A 27,687-nucleotide genomic window follows, 5' to 3' on the forward strand; every position below is an offset into this window, starting at 1 on the left:
TTTAATTGCAGTGTAGATATACCCAATCTTGTGTTCTGCTCTTCAGCTCAGACCAGCATTACAAGACTTCCTCCCACTCCACAATTTAAATGTTAAAAGAAGTCACAAGGATGTTGTGATTCTCTCCAAAACAAACTGCAAACCCAGGAAATACAGATATAGGGTTAAATTAAAAAAAAAATCTAAACATGTAAAGGTAGCCAAACAATCATAACTCCACCCTGTAGTAGTCATGCAATAATCATACAATTATGATTGATGCATTTTAATGTTTGTGGTACTAGATTCTATAAAAATGATTTTAAAGACATAATTTTTATATTTTTCCTCATGAGCTGAGTAAAAGCAATGCTTCCTATATTCTGTTCTACAGAGGTTCTTATACCACACTCCTCATCATAGTACCTGAGTGTCTTCCAGTAGCATGTTAAATGATACGACTAACATCTGTTGTGCTATTTCTCCTTTCATCTTCTCCTCAGGAGCCAAAGTGTGTGCAGTGGGGTATCTGGTTTTGATATGATTTATACATGCAAGTTGCTATGTATTTATGTTAGAGAATGCAGGTCAACAAAGTTCACCTTTGCAATTGGAGTGGAAGTTGGTGAAGTTCATGATGGTCCTCAGTGTAATCCAGAAATCACTTAGTGCCAACTGACAGAGGGCACAGGGGTTTACAGAGACTGCCTGAGTCAGATATGTACATATTAGTTCACCAACGGGTGGCATGTAATGTCTCTACTGAGAGCCAGTAGGCCGCTGGTCATCACAATCATTGCAAAATGTATGTAAGAATAGTATTTAAGAAGTTATATCTCTATACTGAAAAGTGTGTTGGAAGAAGTGATCTGCATCAGACAGGTTCCTTTCAGGCAGGAGGTAACAGATGCTTATCTCCCTGACTGGTCATATGTGTATTCTGTATTGTCCACTTCACAATGGAGGTCTATTTGCATACTGAACTGGATCCTAACCAAGAGAAATCAACAAGAGAGGGAAGTCATAGAAAAAGAACAATCAGTGGGGAGGGGGCGTGCCGGTGTGGAGATTCTTGAAAAGGACTGTCCCAATATATCTAAGGGTACCAAGAGACATTTCACTGAGAAGGGAAGCTGACTTGTCTCATGAACAGAAATTCACCGCCAAGCCTGGTTGTAAAGTACTGGTGAACAATACTTCAGATGAGAGTATCTTGTTATTTAAGTCTAGACTCTAGAATGTGTATTATGATTTTATTTTCTATGTAACCTTTTGTTTCCAATGCTTCTACTTGCTATCACTTGAATCTCTGTACTTTGTTAAATAAACTCATACATCGTTTCACTGTAAATATATCTAAGTACTGTGTGTTAAGCAGAGTGGTGATTGGAGGTGGAACTAGTAAACTGGTGTGTATGGTTTCTGTGAATACTAGGGGTGTTCAGTAGAACAGGGTCTGGACACTCTAGAGAGATGCTTGGAGGTTGGAATGTGCCTTTCAGAGAGAACGGGGCCTGCGCAGATCTAGAGCAGGGATCGGCAACCTTTGGCACGTGGCCTGTCAGGAAAAGCCACTGGCAGGCCGGGCCGGTTTGTTTACCTGCAGCGTCCGCAGGTTCGGCCAATTGCAGCTCCCACTGGCTGCGGTTTGCCATCCCAGGCCAGTGGGGGCTGCGGGAAGCAGTGGCCAGCACATCCCTCGGCCCGTGCCACTTCCCGCAGCCCACATTGGCTGGCGAACCATGGCCAGTGGGCGCCGTGATTGGCCGAACCTGTGGACGCTGCAGGTAAACAAACCGTCCTGGCCCACCAGTGGCTTTCCCTGACGGGCCGCATGCCAAAGGTTGCCGTTCCCTGGTCTAGAGGGAAGGGCTTGTGTTGCCAGTGGATCTGGGGAGCTGACCCATAATAGGCACAGAAAAGGCTTCCACATGCTAAGGGCAAGTGGTAGCGAGGTGCCTCACAACCTTGGGTACCCTTGGAAGGCATCACACTTAGTTCCTCATTACAGCCAATAAAATCATAGCGTGCAAATTAGCCATGGAAGGACCGTGATGGCTGGTTATCTCTGATGTCACAATGGCTCCAGTTAAGCAGAACCAGAGCTGCTGGCCTGATCCTGTCTATAGTCTATTCAAACATAACCCCCCCACACACACATCTCTATGAAAACCTGTTAAGGTTACTAAGGGACAATAATACAAAACTAAAAGTAACAACCCCCCCCCGCACAACAGAAAATACTATGCAAAGCCTATCCCTTCATAAATCACCTCTCAATCATATACACAACCACAGATATTCAGACGCACTGTTAATCTCTCTAGCAGTTTTTGGGAGGCTATGTGGTATTCTTCACAAATAACAGAGGTTTTAAGTGCAAAATTCAACTCAGTCTTAACTAAGGAGTTATGATGAGCATCTACATAATTTTTGAATGTTTCCACTTCTAAGGATGCAGAAACTGGATTAAGAGTGGAATATGAGCATTCCTTCAACCAATCAGGAAGGAAAGACCACCAGAGTAACCCAGCAGCTCTTATTCAGGATCCACGTGACTACTTAGAGCAGGGGTTGGCAACCTATGGCACACGTGCCAAAGACGGCATGCGAGCCAATTTTTAAGGGCACGCTGCTGGCTGCCGGGGTCCCGGCCGCCGGCCCCGCTCAGCCTGCTGCTGAACTCAGGCTGGCAGCGGGCTGGGCGGGGCCAGCAGCCAGGACCCCGGCAGGCAGCAGCGTGCCATTAAAAATCCTGCCCGGCCCAGCCCGTTCTTCTCCACCCACCGCTCTCTCCTGCGGGGGCAGAAGCTTGGTCCTGCCGGCTGCTACTGCAGGGCAGCCTCCATCGGCAGCCAAGCTCCCTCCTCACCTGCCTCTTCCCCCAGCTGTGCTGGGTTCCTGCCCCTCCTCCTCTCCCTCCCTGCAGCTGAACAGGCCCTGGAGAGGGAGGGGGAGAAGCAGAGCTGGAACCGCAGCTGTAGTGTGCTCGCTGCTCCGGAGAAGAGGTGGGGATGGGGCCTGGGGGAAGGAGGGAGGAATCAGGGCAATATCCCCTCCAGCCCCCTGCCGTGAGCCGCTCAGGGCAGGGGGCTCCGAGCATCCCCACGACTCCAGCCCACCCCCCCAGGCCCCTGCCCTGACCCCTGCACCCCACACACATACCCAGCTCCCCCACACTCCATGCCCTGACTCCTGCACCCCCTCACATGCCCCCAGCCCTCTGCCCAGAGTCCTGCACCCCCCACATACCCAGCCCACCACTCCCCATGCCCTGACTCTTGCACCCCCCACATACCCAGCCCACCACACCCCATGCCCTGACTCTTGCACCCCCCACATCCCCACCCTGAGCACCAAACGGGAGCTCCTGCACCCCCACCCCCACATTCCCACCTGCACCCCTCACACCAAATGGGAGTTGTCCAGGTACGCGCTCCACACCCAAACTTCCTGCCCCAATCCTGAGCCCCCTCCCTCATTCTAGCTCCTGGCCAGACCCTACACCCCAACCCCCAGCCTGCTTCTTCACCCCCAGCCCTCCCCCAGCTCAGTGCACCCCCACCCTCAGCTCAGTGCAGAGAGAGAGGAAGAGAATGGGCTAAAACCAGGGAGAAGGTAGGTACCCACTGTATGTGGGCAGGGCCAGGACCCCAGACCAGCAGCGGGCTGAGCGGGGCCGGGACCCTGGCTGGCAAGAGCCGGTGGACGGAACCCCAGACCGGCAGCGGGCTGAGCCCCCCACTGCCGGTCTGGGGTGCTGGCTGCTGGTCCCACTCAGCCCAATGCCCGTCTGGGGTTCTGGCTGCCAGCCCCTTGCTAGTCGGGGACCCGGCTGCAGGCCCCACTCAGCCCACTGCCAGCCTAGGTGAATGGAACCCCAGGCCAGCAGCAGGCTGAGCGGGCCAGTGGCGTAAGATCAGCATTTTAATTTAATTTTAAATGAAGCTTCTTAAACATTTTTTAAACCTTGTTTACTTTACATACAACAATAGTTTAGTTATATAATATATAGACTTATAGAGACCTTCTAAAAACGTTAAAATGTATTACTGGCACGCAAAACCTTAAATTAAAGTGAATAAATGAAGACTCGGCACACCACTTCTGAAAGGTTGCCGACCCCTGGCTTAGAGGATTCATTGACATCACCATGGAGGAACAAAGATTTGCAATTTAATATAACTGTCAGCTATTTTTCAACCGTAGCCACCACAGACAAACCTGGCTGAGCATGAAGATGATGATAATACTGCGGGTGCTAGACCTCAATCAGAGCAAAGCAGAATTATATTAAAATGTCTCATTTACTGTTAACACTGGAAACCTGGCTGGGCACTCATACTTGTGAGCACATGACTGAGGATTCAGAAAGAGAATTAAAGAGAAGCCTTTTCCCATTAAGTCAATGGGAGTTTTGCCACTGACTTCAAAGAGCAGGATGAGGGTCTTGGTGGCAATGAAATAGTGGAGACACAGGGATCACAATAAGTTATAACGTTCATAAATGCCATCCTGTGATTTGGAAAGGAAGTGGACCATGGCTTTTTGGAAGAAAGGCCCTACTTCTCTGTAAGGCCAAAAAAGCAACCAACCAATATGCACAAATATGTAAAGAGGCAGGCTGGTCCAATCTTTCATTGGACCAGCTTTTTCTGGTGAGAGAGTCGAGAGACAGGCTTTTGAACTTACACAGAACTCTTCTTCAGGTCTGGGAAAGTCTTTGAGTAAGTTTCCCAGACCTGAGGAAGAGTTCTTGTAAGCTCGGAAACTTGTCTCTATCATCATCATAAGTAGGTCCAGTAAAAGATATTATCTCACCCCGCTTGTCTCTCTAATATCCTGTGACCGACATGGCTACAACACCACTGCATACAAATATGTAGTGACATTTTAGAGAAGGCACTAGATATGAAACAAACATCTGAAGTTTCCGAGTCCTGATGCCTGGATCACTCTAATCTATTAGACATCTCACTTCCCATCCCTTTAGCATCCTAATGTCCAGATAGCTTCATTGAATTCTTCTTGGGCTGGAGGGGCTGAATACAAGGGGATTTTATTTCACAATTTCATTGTCCCAGTATACCTGTGTGCGACAGCTCTCAGAGGAACCTTAGAACAGTCTCTGATCATACGTATCTTCCATTCTGTGATGCAGAAGCATAAATAAATAAAAGGAATAAGAGAGATAAAGTGGACGAGGTGAGATCTTTTATTGGACCAACTTCTGTCGGTTAAAGAGACACACTTTCTAGCTCCATAGAGCTCCTCTGTAGGTCATCCACTGTAAAGTTGTGACTGCGGTATAAGGACCGCTGTCTGCATCTGAATATTGTGGCTTTTGTGGTCAATCACACCCTGACATAATTTTCACTTTTACAATGTAGTTTCTAGACAGAGAGCATCTGGGACAAACTGTGAGTGGTAGGAGGGGGAGAGAGTCTGGTCGCTTATGCGGGATAATGGGAGAATTAGGCAGCTAGGAAGGAGTTTAGATTGAGCCCAACACTGGTGGGGTGAGAGCACTCTGTGGAGGAGTAAATTTGTCTAGTGCACTGCAGTGTAATGCACTGAGGATGATTGTATTAGTGTGCAGTGCTCTAAGAGTTAAGGCAGCTTTTTGTAGTGTGTGTGTATATACAATATACAGGAAACAAAACTGCTTGAGAGTTTCCTGCCGCAGATTGCATTGATTTGCTGCAGTACAGTGCCACATGCTGAAGCAACAGAGAAACTCCTCTTTGGTCTTTCACCCTGTATAGATTTCTTTCCAAGTGTGTTTGTGTCCTTTAAAGCAGAACCTGCCTCTTCAGCTCCTCATGGTGTAAATTCAATGTCGGAGCTGAAGAAACAAGTCTATAAAGGAAAATAATTCTAAAAGCTCCTATTAACAAAGCATTTAGTAGACATAAAACATTCTGCGGGGGGAGAAGCTTGGCTGATGGGTGTTAACTCTATTACATGGCTACCTCGATATAACACCACCCGATATAACATGAATTTGGATATAACGCGGTAAAGCAGTGCTCCGGGGAGGTGGGGCTATGCACTCTGGTGGATCAAAACAAGTTCAGTATAACACGGTTTCACCTATAACGTGGTAAGATTTTTTGGCTCCCAAAGACAGCGTTATATCAAGGTAGAGGTGTACTTTGAGGAAGAGCCTCAAGAAAGAAATTAAACAAGAGGGAGGGGGAATGGACTCTTACTTTACAGATCCTGTGTGCTTTTATTTGATTTTAACAAACACATTTGTTAAACAAGTGGGTGTCAGTAGGCCAGATCCTCAGCTGGTGTAAATCAGCATGGCGTTGCTGATTTACATCACATGAAGATCTGGCCCATAATTCCTACCATGCTCATGGGAGGCACATGCACATACTGAAAAGAAATGTTACTCTATTTGTCTTCAGTGTCGTATAAGGACAAAGTCACGTTCTCAGTACCGGGGCTTTGCTTTGGGTAGCATCCAGCAGTCATTCTGCACCTGCAACACCATGCAGTGGTTTTTAAGAAGGGAAATGATAAACAATTTCTCCAATTGACATTCCAGAGGGAATTTAGGCAGAGAGCTTGGGAGCAGTTTTGGTTGTGGTAGAAGAGTACTTCCCTTTGGGACATTTCCATTGCACTTTGTAGCATTTCTACTTCACTTCTCATTCAAACAGGCTCCAACGCACTTTACAAAATGCACATACCAGGATCACGCACCCACCAACACCAAAACTTGGACCACTCTAGGGTGGAAGGCAGCAGCCTTTCTGTGCCACAGAGTTTAGGAAAGGAAGTCAGGAATAATTTCTGCAGATGGAACTACAAGCAGCCCATTTAATTTGGTTAGAACAGCAGGGTTAGCTTCCAAGAACTACCAAGAGCTCTCCAGTAGTCATGACTGGATAGGGGCCTTGGTTTTCTTTTGTCTCACCTAGAGCAGAACTGTATGTATCCCTAACATCAAACTGATACTGGACTAATAATGACTCAATAGGAGAAGCTTCTTGCCCTTACCCTTTAAGGCATATTCAGGACTGAGCTCCATCTCACTTATCAGCCATATTACCGTATCCCACCATCCACTGCTACCTTTACTCCACCAGCATTCCCAGCCTATTTGGCCACTTCTCCCCCGCAGCGCTTCCTTACAGCCCCTACGCATCACAGAAACTCCTCTCCCTCTGCCCCCCGCACGTATTGTAAAGACACATCTTTAGCCTCCTCAAGACTCGCTTCTAGCGTGTCGTCTCCCAAACGCTGTTAGTAGATAACAGCTAGGTCAGTGGTGAACGACATTATACACACAGCTAGTCTATGTCAAAATGATTGATACCTTGTCCTCCCTCTCCCCACCTTATTTGCTTGTCTTATCCATCTGTTGCTATTAGCCTAATTATAAACTCCTGGGAGAGGGACTATCTTTTTGCTACATGTGTACAGCACCTAACACAATGAAGCATCATTGGAGGCTACAGGTGTTAGTGTTCTGTAACTTACAAGTAGATACTACTAATAATGAATTAGCAAAATCACATCCTGCAGCATCTCGGTATCCTAATAAAAGAGTAGGTTAAAATCCAGAAGAATCCCATAACACTACAAACTAGAAATCATAGACCCAGTGCTGAAATACAACCACCTCTGAGATCAAAGGAGGTAACACTACAACACAGTGATTAGGGCACTGACCTGAAAAGTCACTGCACTAGCTGAAGCAAAAGCAGGTATTTATCCAGAGGCTAAAAGATTAAATGTGTTCAGGACATTAGGGTTCTCGTAGGCTCATCTGAAAGGCACCACCTCCAGCAACATGGTGCCCCATATATCTATGCAGGGACATTTACTCATACTGATTCAGGGAACTGTACTACCTGCTAAATCACCACCATTGCTTCTTACGGTACCCATTTTTTTTTCTTGAAGGTCTCTTGGTTTGACCAAATCTCACATTAAACAAGATCCAGCCAGGTCAGTTAAAGGATGGGAGACTTCTAAAGAAAGTCCAGTGTTAGGAATCAGGGCCTGGGATCAACCCGCTAACCGTAGCTGAAACCTCTAATTGGACAGATCATCTGAGTGGCATTGCTAGGACTGCATTTAGGCCAATCAGAAGGAACTGGCCCTTGGCTACTCTGCACTTATGTCTGCAGCTGTGATTGTGCCTGTCCCCGCCTTGTTCCCAGTTTTGCTCCTGACTCCCAGTTCCTGCCCCTTGGCTCTGACCACTAGGCCTGAGTGCCATGACTCCGATCATTAGACCTGAGCACTCACATCCCAGGCTGTGGACAAAGGAAACCTAGATATATGCCAATGGGGAAGGTGGTTTGGTTTTTGTTTTTACCGTAGCCAAAGCTGCATAACGACTTGTGATGTCTTGTGAAATACGTAGGTGAACTATTTATAAATACAAACAGATTCTGCCTCTGCATCTTGTGGTCATTTTTCAGTATAATCCAGATTGGGCACATTCTCCCTGCCCAAAGTCACACTGCAGGTCAGTGGCAGAGCCAGGAGTCAAATCTGCTTCTCCTGAGTCCCAGAGAAGTGCTTTACCTACTAGACCACCTTGCTTCTCAGTCTTCTCACCACTGCTACTCTCTACTGACTGAGCCTGGAGTCAGCCTGATGAACAAGAAGGAGACTCTTTAGTAGGGTGACCAGATAGCAAAAAATCGGAATGGGGGTGAGGGAGGTGGGGGAAATAGGAGTCTATAATAAGAAAAAGCTCACCCAAATTGGGACTGTCCTTATAAAATCAGGACATCTGGTCACCCTATTCTTTAGCCAATTACCAGTTCTCTGAGCCATCCAGTTCTAGAGAAACAGATTTATGTTGCCAAATATTTTTTTCTAAAAGGTGATTTAAAAAAAATAATTGCAATGAATTTTTTTTCTCAGGATTATTTTTCCTATTAGGTACAGACTAGCCTATTCTTTAACATATTACAGGGCTACAGTGGGGAAGAGAATCGTTTTGCCTTCATAATATCAATAATGAACCTGACGGCTAGTTGTAATAGTTTCTAACTGTTTTGCACTGCTGCCCTCTATTGGGCCATGAAAGACCAGTGGAATAAGCTACTGAACAGCTGTGAAAAAACACAATCTGTTTTGGGGATTTACAACCAGGGGAAAAGCAGAATCTGGGTTAAAAAAACTTTGTAGGGGACTCAAGAAATCATTAAACCCCTTCAGGCTTTATCTCTGGACTTTAAACACTGCATGAAACCAATGACAGCAAAGTAACCTACTAGCAGTTTCATCATTAGATGCAGGTATGAAAGGAGAGAGGTACTGCAGAAACCAGCTAGCTGTAATAATGAAAACATGAGGAAAGGTTTTAAGCACATGATCAGCCTCCTTGACTAGAGTTTTATATGACTGTCGATATAGACAGCAAAATTACACACTTTCTTCGGAGGATTTATTCTTCCAAACATAATTGTTCCACCAGGAAACAGAATTCTCACTCTCCTTCTGCTTGCACACTTCTTGGGCTTCTCCTTTCCTTTGGCCAGCATCCAATGGTGGCTGGTTGTGGCCATTCACTAGCCACCTTAGGACGGATGCTGCCACATGGTACCTGACTGTGGCTGCCTCGTACCCACAAATCACCTAAAGTCTGGTTGTAGTGTGGAGGGGTTTGCATGTGAGGAGGAGTTACTGGCGTTTCCACCAGAAATGACTTCAGAGCAGATTTCCAATCTCCCAAAGCAAAACGGGAGTGTAATGTAGGGCATGGGTACTCTCCAGCCTTACTTCTCCCCACCTCTGGTCCTCCACCCATTACTCTTGAACTGTGGAGATGTGTTTGTTGTGCCTCTGCAGTTTTTAGGACCCGGGAGTAGCAGACTGTGAAGCTACTACTCTCTCCTCTCCACCTTTCTGGTGACCACTCTGGTGCATAAGGCAGTGTGGCCAACTCTCATGATTTTATTAGTCTTGAAATATTTGGTGTTTTTTTCTTAAAGCCCTAGCTCCTGGAGTCAGGTGACCATGTGAGAATCTCAGCTTGCTGCTTTTTTTTTTTAATGAAAGTTTGTAGCCCTTGTGGTTGAGGAGAAAAGCTTGAAATGTGAACTCCTCCAGGTTTAGAAGCCAGAAGGTAAATAGAAAGAACCCCCCATTTACTCCTTTTAAAAAAAATTTCATGATGTTTTTGAGGCCTAACTCCTGATTTGTGAATGTCTGGGGGTCGGCACTACCGGTATTGCTTTCTTTGCTGCTGTACAGCAGAGAGGAGCGTGTTGCCCTGTGTATACACGTATCCTGAATCACCAACATCAGCTCCTGCTGCACCAAGCATTTCCTTGGAAATCCCCCATCCTAAGGTTAACCAAATCCTACTCCCATCTAGCTAATGATGAGGTTATAGGCTGCAGTGGCGTGGCTGCAGATGGAGCCCAAATATGAATAATCCAGGGCCAACAGAACATGGATAATCTATGCGGTAGATTTTCCTAGAGAGTAGGTTGAGTCCATGAAATTTAATCTTAACTTGAACCTAAACCAGATGGCCTTTCCCTCCCAGACAGGAGGTTTTCTAATGCCTTCAATACAATGCACAGCCTAGTTGCCTCTGCCTTGCATAGTCACATGTATTGCATTCTGATGCTCTTTTTATGGGACCAATTCTGCCACCCTGGCTCCTGATGAGCAGTAAATTATTCTGTGCATGGTCTATGTATTTCATTGGGATTATCCAAGGAGGCGAAGTACTCTAGGGTGACAGAGTCTGCCCCAACATTTGCTTTGTATTTTTATAATAATAATTTGCAGCTAGAGCATGTGGCGCCTTTGAAGCAAAGCTTGTCTTACCATTAAAGGGAACAACGAGGAAAGCTAGCAAAACTGCCCAGGAAACTTTTCCGAAAAAACAGGCCAAATTTTTAAGCCAGCAATGGGATCCTGCTGTCCAGTTGCATTCATTTTCACACAACATTCCCATCTCGGGAAACGTGGCAGCCTCTCGGTGCAGACACAAGCAGCGCCTGCACCCACAGTCGAGCTGCAGGGACTGAATACTTATGTTTCTGGCTCCCTGAGCTGTCAGAGAATCCCAGGCCTGGGTGCTCAGATTTACACACAGTTCATTTTGCCAGCATGTCAGGTTTCAGCCTGGCTGAAAACATACCCATTGAATCCCTGAACTTTAGTTATAGGACAGACTAAAAATGACTTAGCAGCTATATTATTTCTCCACTCGTGTTCATCGGGGTCACTCATTTAATTGAAAGGTTGGGAATCACCTACTCCAGGGGTTCTCAACCTTTTTCTTTCTGAGCCCCATGCTATAAAAACTCCACCCGTGCCACAAATAACTGGTTTTCTGAACATAAAAGACAGGGCCAGCATTAGGGGATAGCAAGCAGGGTAATTGCCTGGGGCCTCATGCCACAGGCCCCCCCAAAAATTATATTTAGGGGGGGAGGGATAGCTCAATGGTTTGAGCATTAGCCTGCTTAAACCCAGAGTTGTGAGTTCAATCCTTGAGGGAGCCACTTAGGGATCTAGGGCAAAAATCAGTCCTTGGTCCTGCTAGTGAAGGCTGGACTCAATGACCTTTTGAGGTCCCTTCCAGTTCTAGGCAATAGATATAGCTCCAATTATATATTGGTCAGGCTTCAACTCCCTGTAGCAGGACTTTGGCTTTTTGCCCTTGCCCCAGCAATGCTAATGCTGGCCCTGCTTGGTGGCCCCCCTGAAACCTGCTCAGAGCCCCCACCCCCGGCACCTCAGACCCCTGGTTGAGAACCACTGACCTATTCCATGCTGGCCTCTGGGTGAATTCAGAAAAACACCTTTTGTCTGAAGCTATTTTGTTTCTACTTTACTGCCACTAGGTGGCGCTGTTGGCCAGCCTATATCCTGGCAACAAAAACCTGAGATGACATATTTCCCCTTTATCTGTTTTATTTCAGATTAGCTGTCCCAATCCCTCCCCCACGGCCGCCTCTTGTAAACTCAGAGGCCTTGGCACTCTCTGCTATAGCACTAGTTTCACTAGAGCTATTCCCCGAATTACTGGCCATTCATTTTTATCATGCAAGGTCACTGAAATATCTTGTTTCAGTCTGTTTTTCCTCCTGCGGGGCACATATCCAATATACCCCATTAGTTTTTAGTATGTCAAAGATCTGCATGGAACTGCAGTACTGGACAGAAGTAGGGTTAGCACTCTAAGAACTAGACCTCACTAAGCGTTTGGAGGTGTTCAGAGCTGGGGGTCCATTAGAGAGGTTTCAACATTCAATCTGTACTTAGTTCCAGTATTCTCCAGTGTTCAGCAGTAAATGGATCTATGGCTTTGGTTTGCATCCATCTCTACTAAATCCCAAACATACAAGGAATTTAGGGGGAGCAGACAGCAAGTATGAAAAATCGGGACGGGGGTAGGGGGGTAATAGGCGCCTATATAAGACAAAGCCCCAAATATCGGGACTGTCCCTATAAAATAGGGACATCTGGTCACCCTAAAGGAATTTGATGGGCCCCTCTGCTGGCACAAGTGTGTTAGAAATAAGAATCTCAAGATTAGAAGGATAAAAGAGGTGGCATAACATTTACCTTTTTGCCTCATTAAAATAATTGACTTCTGCAATAGGGTCAATATCTTTCCTGCTTTGTGTGGAATGCAGCCGGCCTGTTTGTGTGGGCATGTGTGGGCGAGGCTGCCTGCTTGCAGACTGATTTACAAGAAGCTGATCTAGGCTTGTTGAACGACTTCCTTCCTAGCAAAGGACTAATTGCATGGCTGACACCTGATCTTTACACTGAGCCGCAGGCAAAGCAGAGAGAGGCCATGCCCACCTTTTCCTGTACTCTCAGAACTTCAGCAAGGGCCTGGGTGGCTTTGTGTCATTGGCTTTCCCAGATGACCAGGAAATCAAACTGGTTCTAGTCTGGCCCTTTGGAGTAAAGGAGGGACTGTGGGCTTCTCCTGAAGCCGCAGCCATTCCAGTCATAGTTAATGCATATGGCAAATACTGAGCTCACCTCTTAACAGGTAACTCACCCGGGGGCCAAATTCAGCCCAGGTGCAAATAGGCCCAACACTCATTGATTTCAGCAGGAGATACCTCCATTTATACCAGGAATAAATTAAGTTTTTGGGGGCCCAGTTCACAGCCAGCACAAGCCAGGCCACAGACAGCCCCTTACAACTAGCCTCTTTGGGTGGCGTGCCAATGCTAGCCATATTGTAACCCCTCTTTCCCTGGGGCCTGGGAGTCAATTGACCTGCCCCCACATAGGGGATTCAGCACCTTTCCCAGGCAGCAGATGCTGCCTGCTGTGGGTATGGAGCTTGGCCTGAACTTGAAGCTGCCCCAGCTGGCAGGAGCTCTGGTACTGGTGCTTGACCTTTCAGAGGCAAAGCTCCTGCCTAGCCAGAGGCATTGTAATTTGCACCCCTGAACCTGCAGAGTCGAATCTTGTCCTAGGAGTATTACTGCAACGTTTGTTGAATAAAAATGTGCGTTTCTAACTATATATGTGTATAAAATATAAATGTTCTTCAACGTGTATCTACAGATCCAACTGAAGTTATTGACCCAGGCTCTCATCTGGCGTAAAGTGCATTGTCTTCAATGGATTAACACCAGCGGAGGAACTGGCCCATGCAGTATTATACGTTACTTTATTTTGTGTAAGCTGATTTCACACAGACTCTGTCCTCTAATGCTTTACAAAGTGTTAATACCTTGACAAGGTACTTTGCACTTACATAGTCACTTGCATTTGAAGATCTCCAAGTGCTTTGTGCATCATAGGCCTGGGCTACACTAGTGGGGGGGTTCGAACTAAGATATGCAACTTCAGCTACGCTATTTGTGTAGCTGAAGTGTCTTAGTTTGACTTACCTGGCCGTCCTCACAGCGGTGAGTCGACTGCCACGGCTCCCCTGTCAACTCCGCTTACTCCTCCTGCCGAGGTGGAGTATGGGCATCGATTAGCGGATCGATTTATCACATCCAGACGAGACGCAATAAATTGATCCCCGATACATCGAACACTACCCGCCAATCTGGCGGATAGTATAGACGTACCCCTAGTAAATAAAGCTGCTACATCTATACAAGGTGAGGGGTTTGGGTGATAATTTGACACTATTTGTACAGCACTTTGAGCATAGGAAGTGTTGTTGCACAGGGATCTCCTAGTCCCTTCAGAAACGCAGCCGTTTCTGAAGGACGTTTAAAAAGGGGAGGGTAATTTTGAAATGGATGATAAAATGGATGTGCAGCCAGCTATGCTGTCTAAGGCTGAGTCTAATGTGGCCACACTTCCTTGTAAATATGAGGAAAGCAGCTTTCTGTTCTAATTACGTTTACTATTAGCACTGAATGTTTGTATCTCAATAATCCTAGAGGTGCTGATCAAGACGGATTAGGATTTCAGAGTAGATCCAAATTTAGCGTGTCTCTCCAAACTGATCCATACAGGTATGTAATAAAAAAGCTTCACAAAGGAACCTATTCAGTTCTTTATGGATCACTATTGCAGAATGACAGTAATCCACACCAATGGCAATAGCACTGTTGGAACCTGCAGTGTTTTGGACCATTATTGTAGCATTTTTCCTTAAGGGAAGTTTATTGATTGGTGGACTGCTCTGATTATATGGAAGTTATACTTTTCCCACTTAGAAATCATTGGTCCCAAATGCATCCAACTGTCTATAAACTCACGGCAAGGACAGAGAGGTGCTAAAACGTATCAGTGAGAATGAGCCATTCCTCTGCTCTGACAGACTGACCGATGCTCACAGATCACCAAAATGCTACAAGAAGTTTGGGTGGCCAACCATTTCTTGTAGATGTGAAGGGCCTGATTTTGCTCTCCAGTCGTGTAAATCAAGAACAACTCCACAGGAGTCAGTGAATTTACACCAGTGTAGGGCAGATGTAAATGAGATCAAAATCACCTATAGTGTGTAACTCCATTGATTGCAAAGAAGTTACACCATGGATAGACTTGGTCCCTAGTCTAAAAAAACATCTTAGCAAAATAGTTGGCTGATATACCCATAGGGCTGGCCTGATAAACTTCCCCAGAGACCTCCTTGATAGTAGAGTACCTGCTATAGAACAGGAGCAAAATCCAGGTTTTCCTGTGACTTTACCTCTCAGAAACAGCTGTGCAAATAGATACAATATAAACAGAGGGAGGGAGTAAGGCCTCATGGTTAGAATGCAGGGTAGGAGTCAGGAGGACACATGTAGATTCTATCCCCACCTCTGCCACTGGTTCATTATGACCCTAGGCAAGTCACCATCTCTCTGTGCCTCAGTTTATCCTCCTGTAAAATGAGTAAAGGTAACTCCTTGTATACAGCAATAGGATCCCTCCATAAAATAGAGCTAGCAATAATATTTAGAGTGCTGTTTGATCTTTAGATAGAAGTTAAGTTGCCATATAAAATGCAAATTATTATTCACACTGAGTCACCAGCTGGATTTTAAACATAGTGATGCTTCAGATTCCGGAACCACTATTTTTTAATGAGTGGGAAATCATTAATTGTACTACAAAGCATGATGAACATTCTGTTGTTGTCAAAGTGGCTAGGAGCAGAAAAACCTTAGGCGCCTAGCTTTAGACACCCGGTTTTAAACATTTTGGCCTGTGTGTTGGAGCATGCATGTCAAAGCCCATGTCAGCATGTTGGATAAGGCAGATTATCAGAATGTCACAGAGGTCTGTGCATTTGATCACACTGCTTCTCAAATGGATTTAAGATGTATCTGATACTCAGTGTGCTTACCCTGGTACGGAAAGGTGCCTAGAGAATATCCAGCTATACACACTAGCTGTTTCTCTCCCAGGACCAAGCACCATTGCTTACATACAGTTCAGGAAGCGGTTGCTGGCCTCCTGCCAAGACATGATGTTATTTCCATCCAGTTGAGTTGCGTGCAACATACTGGATCTGCAAGAGCAAATGCAATTAGATCCTGCTGTCATTCGGAGAGTGCAATTCCCTACTGCCCCTGCCATCTTTCAAGTCAAATCTACTGGCAAAGTTCCTCACTGCATTATACCAACATCATAGGCCAGCGAGTTCAGCTTCCCAACTACGTTAGAGGGTTGCAAGGGTTCCTGAATTTCAAGTTCTTACTCAGCAGATCAGCTTGGTGTTCAGGCTCTGACACACCATCAGGATATTGGTCAACAGTCTGAGATCTTCGTCTACAGTATAAATATTTAGTGCTGTTGGAACAGATGGTACAGAGCACTGAAACCAAATCAGTGCATGTGCATGCAGCATAGAAGGAACACAGCAGATGACATTCAGAGACTACACAAAAGCAAAATGTTTTAAAGTGGATTGTGATGCTGTTCTGCTGTGACTTCCATGGGTGTGACAAGACATTGGGGTCTATGCTCACAACGGGGTGCAAGGGATGGGGATTTAATACCCATTAAACTACTACTAGCACTGATGTCATTGCCAACCTAAATCGCCTGTGCATTGATGGACCATAGACTCCTAGGGGAATACAAGGAATAGTCCAAGAGGAAACAGCTTTGCTAAAGACTCATTTAGACTGCAGATCAGGGAAAGTGGTGGAAGCACCGTCATTTACATCACTTTAAATGTGGCTCAGGAAACATTTGAGAAACATACTTCAGGGACCAGTCCTATAGTTGCAAAGGGATACTCTAGAAAACCTTCTGAGTTTTTGCTACCCCAACATCTAGGGGCCCAATGTCTGTCCTCCAATCCATGAGTGCTGTTTCCAGGGATTTCAGTGAGAGCCACTCATGCCCAGTGAAGGATTGGATTTGTCCTTATGATATTTTTTATTTTAAAAGCAAATAGTTTTCCAATGTGATCCTGAAAAGCCTTGTCCATAGGAGTGCCACGCTGTCTCTTTTCCAGCATCCTCTGTTCTAGGTGAACGTCTGGGCCTGCGGTGGCATCTCCACTTGTAGGGAGAATTTGCTCCATATTGAAATGAAACTTTTCCTGCTATTCTGGTTATCATAAAGTCCATACTGTCATGAGCCCTCTGTGGATGCAATGGGTTCTCAGCCATTTGGATCCTTCGTAATGTAAAAAAGGGATGTTCAGAGAGTTTTGTGCATTACAATTCCCTTAGCCAAGCCAGGAATGCAGTTCCATTCTGTCCCAGTGATAGCTCTTGTCATTCATGTGAGAGTGACTCACAACGAACCAAAGGATTGGAGTAATTCCTAAATGGGATTTAGGCATCTGAGTCCCATTGATTTTCATGGTGGTTGGGACCTTCACTCCCATTTTTGCCTTTGATTTTACAATCTGAAATGAAGATAATAATGTAAAATAATGGTGAAATTCCTTGGATTAAGAGGGAAGGAATGAAAAGGAGGGAAAAAACAGGCATTTGCTACCAACCACCAGGAACGGAGGAGAGTGAGATGAATTCCTAGACTAAAACTTAGCGTCCTCAGGAGTCTCAGAGTATTGTACTTGGGTCTCTTTAAATAGCTATGCAACTTCATCCTCAGTTATGCAAAAGACAGAATTAGAGGGCAAAGGGAATATAATAGAGCTATTGCCTTTGGACTCTAGTCATGCATATGCTAGCGTCTTACAAAAATCATACAGATTGGCTTGGATAGGAACACCGTCAAGTGGATTGGAAAGTAACTGAAATACCCTGAGAAAGGGCAAGGATTCATGGCAATAGTCCTGTAGATTTGGGGAGAGGTGATGGAAGTCTGGTCTACCCTACAAAGTTAGGTCAACAAAAGCCGCCTTGTTGCGCTGACCTTTTTTCTACATTTAAAGTTGTCTCCCACCGCTGTAAGTGCCCTGGTACGCCGACATAGTAACACCAGCTCCCTCAGCAGCGTTGAGCCATGGTCAATGTAAGGACGTCGGCACAGTGCGAGCGTAGACACCGTGCTACCTATGTCGACCCTAACTGTCCCTCTAGCCCTTGTCCTACAATGTCCAACACTGACCCCTCTGGCCACATTCGTTAACTCCACTGCCCAGCATCATGTAGAATGGAAGCCCACTCATCCCCTCCCTCCCTTGAAACCCCAGTAAATTACTGAAGTGCTTTTTGCTGATTGTCCAGCATGGCGAGCACACCTAGCGGCTTTGTTGTGTGCAGCTGACCATGCCGGCTACACACTCCAGACACATTCCTGCCTGGAGCAGACAGGAGAGACTAGATCTCCTAGGCCTGTGAGGAGAAGAGATGCAGGCCCATCTCCAAACCAGCCACAGAAATGGGGACATCTACAAGCTTGGGGGATGCAGGAGTAAGGGTACAACAGGGACCAGCAGCAGTGCCGTGTGAAAGCCAAGGAACTGAGGCAGGCATATCAGAAGGCCAGAGAGGTCAGCAATTGCTCCGGTGCAGAGCAGCTGACCTGCTGCTTTTACAAAGAGCTACATGCCATCCTTGGCAGAGATCCCACCATCACCCTGCACACCACCACGGATACCTCTGAGGATGTCGAGTCTCAGGCCCCTGCCGCGATCAGCCAGGAGCAGGAGGTGGATGAGGATGAGGAGTAGTATGGAGGACAGGCAGCTGAGGGATCCAGCTGTGCCACAAGCCAAGACCTCTTTTTCATTCCACCTCAATTCACCCAGTCCCTGCAGTTGAGCCTGGGCGAGCCCAAAGCAGGGGAGCAAACTGCAGGTAAGTGTGTAAATAAGTTTCCCATTACTGTGATCTCTGGGAGCCACAGCTGTATATGTAGCTACAATGGTCATCGGTATTCCTTTCCCTGGCTTGTTTAAGCTTCCTCAGTGTTTTGAAGTTAAAATGTATTTTTTATCAAGTTCTTCAGACTTTTTTTGGAGCTGATTTAGTAACTGAATAAAGCTTTTATTTATCTTTAGCAGTTTGCAAGACATGGCAGAGAATGCCTGCTGGCAGTGAAAGTCGTGCTCTTGTACACTCAACCCCTAGGATGAGTGCCAAAGACTGTAGTCGTCATAAATGTACAGCAAGCACCACAACGTTATTGGCTGCACTGTCAGTGATATATGCACAGACGTGCAGCAAGCACCACACAACTCCCGATAGGCCTCATACTGCAGCGCCAGGTTGAGCCCAGCATACCACAGCACGTTACTGTGGCTGGCTGTTGAAGTGCTCTTTTAAAGCCGTATAGCTCCTCCCTGAGCTCAGCTGATGGCTCTGCTGTCAATGCCGCTGTCAGTTTGGTGTCCCTGCGTTGGATGGCTGGAATGAACTCGGCACACGGATCCAGGAATGGGGCTGTGCGTATCTGAAAGTTCTGCAGCCACTGCTTTCAGTGTGATTCCACCAGCCAGTGCTCATTTCTTGGGCCCAGAATCAGTGCTCCACCATCCGCAGCTGCTCTGTGAATGCCACCAACAACTATGAATTGGTTTGCACTATGTCCCACAGCAATCTGCCCTCCAGGAACACGTCACATTCCCTGCTATTCTTCTTGTGGCTCTGCAAATACTGGAGGATCTTGCGTCCTGTGCTTGCAACGCTCATGACAACAGGGCAGAGCTGTGCAGGCTCCGTGCTTCTGCCAGAGATGGCGGACAGCGACAAGTCCTGTGCGGGTTTGTGGGAAGTTGAAAATGGATGTGAAAATTATGGGATAGAAATGACATGGGATTAGGGTGACCATATTTTCCAAAAGGGAAAATGGGACACCCCCAGGCTGGACTGAATCCTCACCCCCTATTGGGGGCTGGCCCAAGTCCTCCCTGAGGTCCCACACAGGGCTGTCCTGCACCGGTTGGGTGAGATGACCAAATGAGTCTTTTCCATCACCGTACAATAGGATACTATGGACTACACCAGGACATAGAATTTCACCCAGCAATTCCTGCAGAGGACATAATTATTCTTCCTTACTACGTAAGGGTATGCTGTCAAGCCCAATCACTTGCGGTTGAATGAGAGCACAGTCTCAACTTAAACTCCAAATGGTGATGAATTAACCATTAATGGAGGGTCCAGAGATCCTGTAGCAGCTCCCTCCCCTTGGAGAGACACAAGATATGTGCTCTGTAGATCAGTTAGTTATTGCTGACTGCTTTGGAAGGAACCTCAGCTTCCAGTAATTGCATATTCCTTTTGCCTGGCTACCACATTTCATCTGAATGCTCTGAGCACATGGTGGGAGAATGGGAATATTTTACTCTTAAATTATCCTTCCCCCAGGTTGAATTTCATGTAGGCTTGCAGAACTCCAGAATTCAGCCAGCTGGGTGAGGAGGAGAAGCAGGAGCTTTTTACATATGAATGATTGGGAGTGTTATGGCATCACGGGGCTTGTCTTATTTTTTCAAGTGAATAAAGAGGGAAGGGGAGTTCAGTTCACCTGATTTACAGAGGGGTTGACTCAGATCTCATCTATGCTATTCTCAATGGACATTAAAGGGGAAATTGCCGTTTACTACTGGTGTTTTCTATTTATTTTGCTGGAGTCAGTTCTAATATTCCTTTACTCAGGAGGATATTTTATTGTTAGAGTGTTGGGGACTGTTTGGTGTCCTCCGACACCTTCTGAAGGAAGCACAAAGGAATTACTTTGGGATTAGAGTATTAAAGATGTCTAGAATCTTTCCCTAGTAAAGGAATCCTAGGACTTACTCTACCTGGCTAGACTAGTGCTATCACGTCTCTACTAGGAGCTAGTACCTGAAAAACCTCTAAAGCATTTAGCCTGTTTTGCAATCCTGTCCAAAAGGGAGAAATCTTCTTGACCCTTGCAGTTATGAGTTTACAGCCTTCAGCACAACCTTATCTCACAGCTACTATGTCATCAGTGCTCATGAAATCAGCCAGCTTGTTATAAACTCTAGCCAGAGCAGGTACTTTGCTGGAGCCATCTGCTGCACTGAATGCTAGAGGTTGAACATGCACCGTGGAAAGTGGTATTTCTTTGGTAGTTCTCAGCAGCCCGAGCTTGCTGCAGCACTCCTCAGTTCTATACCAGTGCAATCTCACTGACTGGTTTACACTAGTAAATCAGAGGTAGGCTCACCCTTTAATTCCACTATAGGTCCATGTAAAAGGGCATGACTGATCACTTTCTGTCCTCCCTGTCCACTGGTACTAAAGTTTTTGAATTAATATCTGAGCCCTTACAGAGAATCTGTATTTTTGTATACAGATTCTCATTCCTGGCTCGTTGATTCCATCCAATAAAGTGACACTGTAGCTGTTAAAAAGCAGGACTACTGCTGTTTTAAGTAATGACATAAAACTCGAAAGATACCCATCACTAACTGAGGAATGATCAGCTGGAGTTCAAGAACTTGACAGTTTCACCCTTGAGTCCAATCCGGAAAAAAATATAAATGGACATAAAAGGAGAGAAAGGGAAACAGAATGAAGGGGAAATGGGAGAGCAAATACGTTTCTAACTTTTATGTGGTTCTATCGACTCCAGGAGAAAAGCACCAAATCATGGATCTCCTTGTGCAAGTCAAGATAGGGAACATGCAATGGTTTAGGATTTCTCTTTTGATCTGTTCAAGAAGTAGGCCTTATTGTAAAAGGACTTTGGGTGACAAAGCTGAACAGACATAACATTTCTGCGCTAATATTTTTAATTGTGTGTGCACAGTTTTGTCTTTTATTTTTATTTTTTTTGGAGGTGGGAGGGCGCAGAAAGTGAACAAGGAATTTTCCAAAGCCGCAGCCACAAAGGCTTGAATTGTAGTTTTCTAGCAGACAGCATGAAAACCTCTGTCACAAGCAATCAGCATCCTTGAGGAGGTGGCCTATTAGTCGGGTATTTACTAATTGGGATCATTCTTTGGCATGTAATTGTTTGTGACACCAAAGCTGATTGGACCATTGGTGTAGCTACATCCTGCAAATCGCCCATGACAGTTTTGATGAATTTGAAGATTTGAGTCCAAATAAACCTGTGCAAAAATGCTTTGACAATATATACATATAGTCAAAGCATATATATATATATAGATGAAAAGAGTCCTACCTGGGGTCAGATCCTGAAAACAGAACTACATGAGTGTGCATACATGTTTGCCAATTAGCCTAAGCGGGGCGGGCAATCAGCTGGTCTTGCAAGACTCCCCATTTTCGGTTAGATTTAATTAAAAAGACTGGAGGAGGTCTAGTCATGTGAAATTAAAAATGGGGGAGGTCAGTTTAAACAGGACAAGGTTGGCATTACAACAGAGGACTTCTGGGATGCTCAGAATTTATTAAAATACCAATGGAATGAGCTCACATGCAAGTCAAGCCACCTGACTGCCGCACACTAGCAAGACGGTCTCCAGCACACATGGATTTCTCCTGTAATTCAGCTTGCTCAGGAAGGAATAGATGAAGGTTGAAAACAGTTTTATGGAAGAATCTGGTAGAATCCAATTGGCTTCATCCTTATGGGGTTTTATAGGAATTACTCCAAACACTTACAGAATGTAACAGAATTTTATCCCTGCCATAAAATTCCATAGGTTGGTTTAAAAAAAACAACAACCCTTGTGGAATGATCATTCTTTGTTCATTACATTCTACTGGACTTATTTCCATCAGGGCAATTAATCATTTTCTCCCAAAATTTCATAGGCAATGAATGACGTTTCAGAGCTGTTCTGGGATTTGGGAATCAATTTTGCATTGTGCTGGGTTTCATTCCTCCTGCAATCTATTGGATCAAGATCTCTTCAATGCGTGTCTTCTAGAGAAGCCAGCAAAATCAGTACTGGAAACGTGTCAGACAAGCATTGCACTAGCAATTCTACAGTCACCATCTGGAAATTTTCACTGGCAAGCACAGATTTGCTTGTATCTCCCTTAACCAGCTTTGTCAAGGCAGGAAAGTTATTACTGCTGATGGAGTATGTGCCTGATGTGTTTCCTGAAATCCTAGGACTGGTGATGGTTAAATCATGGGACACGGGGATTCACAGGGCTCCCAAGGTGAGAAGGTTCCATTTTCCTACTCCCAGCGTAGTCCAGCTTGCTTCCTGAGCCAGATTCCATTTGTTCAGCTGCTGCTTCTCTCTTGTTTAGCAGCCCTGCCCTGCTCCCTGCCCCTTTCCACAAGCAAATGAAGTCCCCGGTGCCAATCCCGATGGAAACCTTTGAGGAATTCCCTAGACTTGGGCTTTGAAAAAGGCTAACACACTGTTAATTCTGATCTCTGCCAGGTCCTCTCTGCTGAGCCAGTGATTTGTATCCCACGTGAGGTCAATTCAAACGGCACTCTTTGCCAGTGTTCTTGGGTTAGAGGGTTATATAGTGAAATGATGCAATTCAGGCTTTGGTATGCTCAGAAATCCTAGATTTAGTGCAGGCAGGGGCTCAGCATGTTCCTCTGAAATCCAACCACAAGAGTGACCTGCAGCACTCCTGCTATTCTGGTCCGGGACAGAGACTGCCAACTGTGCACTGGGGTTTGTGATGTGAACAAATGGGGAACTAGGATGAGCCACCACCCCCCTCCGCCCCTTGTCCAAAAGGCTTCCAGACGGCGCAGATTGGACAGTGACAAGGAAGAGAATTCACTCCACAAACAGTAACTTTAACTTGTGACCTAAGCCAAAATTTGAACTCACTCCACCGCCCAGGCCTGAAATAATGCCAGTGTTAACAGAGCAGGGTGATGGTAACACAAGTTGTCCTAAAGATTTGTCTTTATAGACTGGGATAATCATTGAGAACTTAACTTCCTCCCATGGCGGCAAAGCTGAAGGCAGTTCTCTGGGAGGGGAATCACAGCTGCAATATAGAACTAAAGCATTAGAGCATAATTGTGCAACCCTTCTTCTTAATCAAGAAACCCCATCAAGGGTTTTTCCACTAACTGAAATAATTTTGAACAACTAGGTTCATAGAAACCAAACTCACGAACAGAAGGAGAGGTGAAATTGATCATACATTACTTCCCATGGATGATGTGCTCATTTCTATATACTAATCATATTTAATACAAACGCCATCTGGCACCACAGGAGGCTGAACCGTCTTCCCGCCACTAAAAAAATAATAAATCAACAGGGCTTGCAAAGGTAGCTGCAGCACGAAGTAGGAACGGGGCGGGTTGTATTGTATCTGGCAAGAACCTGCTCTTGCACATCAGGCATTTCCCGCTTGACACTTTCAATGCAATGTGCTTTCCAAAGACTCTGGTGCCCATTAATTAAAATTTCGTACCCACCGTTGAAGGCACCCCACCTATTAACTTCATGTTATGTTAGAGACACAGGGAGGTCAAGTGACTTGCCCTAGGTCATGCAGTGAGTCTGTGGCAGGCCCAGGAATAAAATGGAAGAATCCTGACTCAATTCTTTGTTCGAAACACTAGCCAACATACCTTGCCCTTTCAGAACTGCCCAGTCACATTTTAAAATTATCCCTATCATTGGCCATCGGATTGATGGAGGCAACTGCATTTAAAAACACTCTGTAAGGCACCCCCTCCCTGCAATGAGATCCAAAAGACCCCTCTGTCCATGTGCTAGCCCATTAAAACCAATGGGTGAGCAGGTCCAGCCTTGAGGATCCTGTTGCAGGATCAGGACCTAAATCTGTTTAAGGAACTGACCTGCTCAGAATTTGGTTGCTGAGAAATAATAATCCTGAATTATACAGGGGGGAAATAGGACATTGTGCTTGTTAACTTTAACTCTGATAATCCTCTGGGGGTTCAGCAGATCCACAAACAAGCGATGAACTCCAAGCATTCTTGGCAGGGGTCCTGTATCCCACAGCTCTTCTGCAATTGAATTCAATGCGTCTTCATTAACATGGTTCAAATTTGGTTTTTGGTTTGGTGAAACACAGTATAAATCCCAACCCCCCCTTGTCCTCCAGGCATAGGAGTCTGAAAATACATATGGAAACACTTGTGCTTCGCTCTTTCCTCTCTCCCCATTTAAGCTTACATTTGTATCGCACTTTAAAAAGGAAAGCCCTCCAAGCCCTGAGCAATGTATACAGTTCAATAATACATGAAATTCAAAGCCACACATTAATCACATTCACGTTTAACGGTGGGTTTGAAACCTTGCTGATTGGTTGGCCTTTGTTCCAATGTGAAGAAGAAGGGGGCAGTCTAACCTCTGGAAACCAGAGTTCAAAAGCTGCCCCAGGTAACAAATGAAATAGAGTTTATGGGCCTCAGCCCATTCCCCCTTTGGGTATGTCACAATACCATCACTCAATCTCTTTTCAAAGGAGGCACAGGCAGGGTTGGCTCCAGCTTTTTTGCCACCCCAAGAGGCGAAGAAAGAAAAAAAAAAAAGATAAAGCTGCGATCGGTGGCAGCTCCACCGCGCCGCTTCTTTCTTCAGCGGCAATTTGGCGGCAGGTCCTTCCCTCCAAGAGGGACTGGGGGACCCACAGCTGAATTGCCGCCAAAAACCCAGACGTGCTGCTCCTCTTCATTGGCCGCCCAAGCACCTGCTTCCTGTGCTGGTGCCTGGAGCCGAACCTGGGCACAGGGTAAGTAGAGAGGCTTTGTAGGTCAAAATAAAAGAGCCCAGGCCTGGAAAACCAGGGATTTCTGCAGATCAGAGCAGAGCCAGATTGGCAGGGCTGCATGGGGACGGTTGGATACACACTATTCAGTTTCCAAGAGCCTTCATTGTCATAAGCTCTAGTTCATTAACAGAAGATTTAGAGACGATTTTTAAAGAAAAGCATTTCATGGTTGAGGGACTCATCTGCTAAATGTCCCTGAGGGCTGGACTGTTAAGTGTTATCAGTGGTGACCCTTGTCTAGGACCTAATCACTCACCTTCAGTGCTGCATCTTCCTTCCCTCTGGCCACCCAGCTCCTCACACATTTCACTTCAATCCGTTCAAAATGCTGCTGTGAAAATCATTTCTCTTGCCCACTGTCTGGAACCAGCCCCTCCTCAAGTCCCTGCACCGGCTTCTCTTCATTTCCACAGCAAATTGAAGCATAAAATGTAGTTGTTAAAATCCTACTCTATTATTCACTCTTCATGTTACAACTTTATACTGAACACCATGCTTCCCAGGAACCAGAACAATGGACTTGGTGGTGGTTTTATGTTGAGAAAGCTATTTCAAAAACCAAAGTGTTGATTGGTCACCAGAAAAACAGTGTCACCATTGACTTGCAATGAGATTTAGGAGCCTAAAATCACTTTTAAAAAAATTGGGCTTCTAAATCACTTAAGTACTTGTGAAAATGTCACATTAAGCCTAGGGTTGGATATGGTCCTGGTGTTCCATCTGCATGTGATAGGTGCAATGAGCAATAGCATCCAAAGGGAACTTATAAACATTCAACAAAAGAAGACCCATGTAAAACAGACTCTATAAAGACAACACTCACAAGCCCTAGATGTGAGACTATCCATCACCAACAAGAGACTTTGTGAACTTGTAGCTACATGAGAAAAGAAGAAACAGCTATGAAATGAATTCCAGAAAGTCCAAAATAAGATCTTAAACAACACAGCTAAATGCTAAATTCTGAAGGTATAAACAGCACAGTGTTGGATTAAAACCTGTGCATATATAAGTCTGACTGCAGCTGGTTGGAAGTTTTCTGGTGGAATGTTTTTCTTTTGGGGAAATGCCAGCTAGTCGAAATCTAAACGTTCTGTGGGAACCTGTTGATTTTGCCGAGTCTTCCAATGGAAACCAGACAGGTTTCAGAATATCCCACAGAATGGGAATTCCGGATTATGACCAGCCCTAATTATGAACTGTTGCCATTCTATTATCCAAGAGCACTTTCTGTGCTAATCTCAGCCTAAAAAGGCAGTCAAAGTGAGAAGAGTTTGATCCTGTGTGGTCCTCTCCAAAGCCAAGGATTGAGAATAAGAAGGTCTTTTACATGTAATGGAACACTCAAATAACACCTTAGATCGAATGTTACATACCTTGTGCCAATGTTCAGACATCCGTGTTGAGAAACAAAGAACAAAGCCTGATGAGAAAAATGTACATCCTGTGTGTTCTACAGGCTTTCAAATGTATGTGAAATACAATTATACAGGTGTAATACAAGGCAGAATATTTCATTCATGTAGAGAGATACAGTATTTTACCTAGTTATAGTAAGCACCTGTTAAATGTTCAGGAACAAAGTATGTATTGTTCTTTTAGTCCCACGTTCTGGTTCTATTGAAGTAAATGGTAAAACTCCCATTGAGCTCAACAAGACTGGATTTGGCCTTTAGCAATTTTAGTTCAGGAAGTTATTTTATATATATAGGAAGGTTTCCAACTTACTGAGCTTTGATGCAAATAACTTTTCAAATTTGTGTCAGAAGAATTAAGTGTATCAAGTGAGCAGTACATAATTAAGGCAAACTTTCCACTGCTGAAAAGGCTGCCTTACAACATGACTTGAAAAATAAATGGACTTTAAGAAGGGCAGCTTAAAGCATGCCTACTGGAGCTTGGATCTGGGCAGACCGTATGATTTCCCAAAGCACTTAGCATGCTGTTGGCACTGCTGACCATTTTAAAATGTAGGTCAGAATTTTCAAAGGTGCCACTCAAAATCAATGCAAGCTAGGTGCCTAACTCCCTTAGGCCCTTTTGAACATCCCAGCCCTAATTATTACAATCAAGGTTGCAATGTGAGCAGTTTTATTTAGGACTCGATGAGAGAGCTGGTAAAACTTCCATTGACTTCAACTGGAGCAGAGTTAAGCCAACATGAAGTGTTCTTGAGAATCCCACCCTGATGTTCATAGCGTGCCACCAACCAAGAGCAGAGCTAACTGCTTCCTTCCCCTTCTCCCGATTC

The sequence above is a fragment of the Mauremys mutica genome, chromosome 8, assembly GCF_020497125.1.
Source record: "Mauremys mutica isolate MM-2020 ecotype Southern chromosome 8, ASM2049712v1, whole genome shotgun sequence".
In the NCBI taxonomy this organism is placed as follows: Eukaryota; Metazoa; Chordata; order Testudines; family Geoemydidae; genus Mauremys; species Mauremys mutica.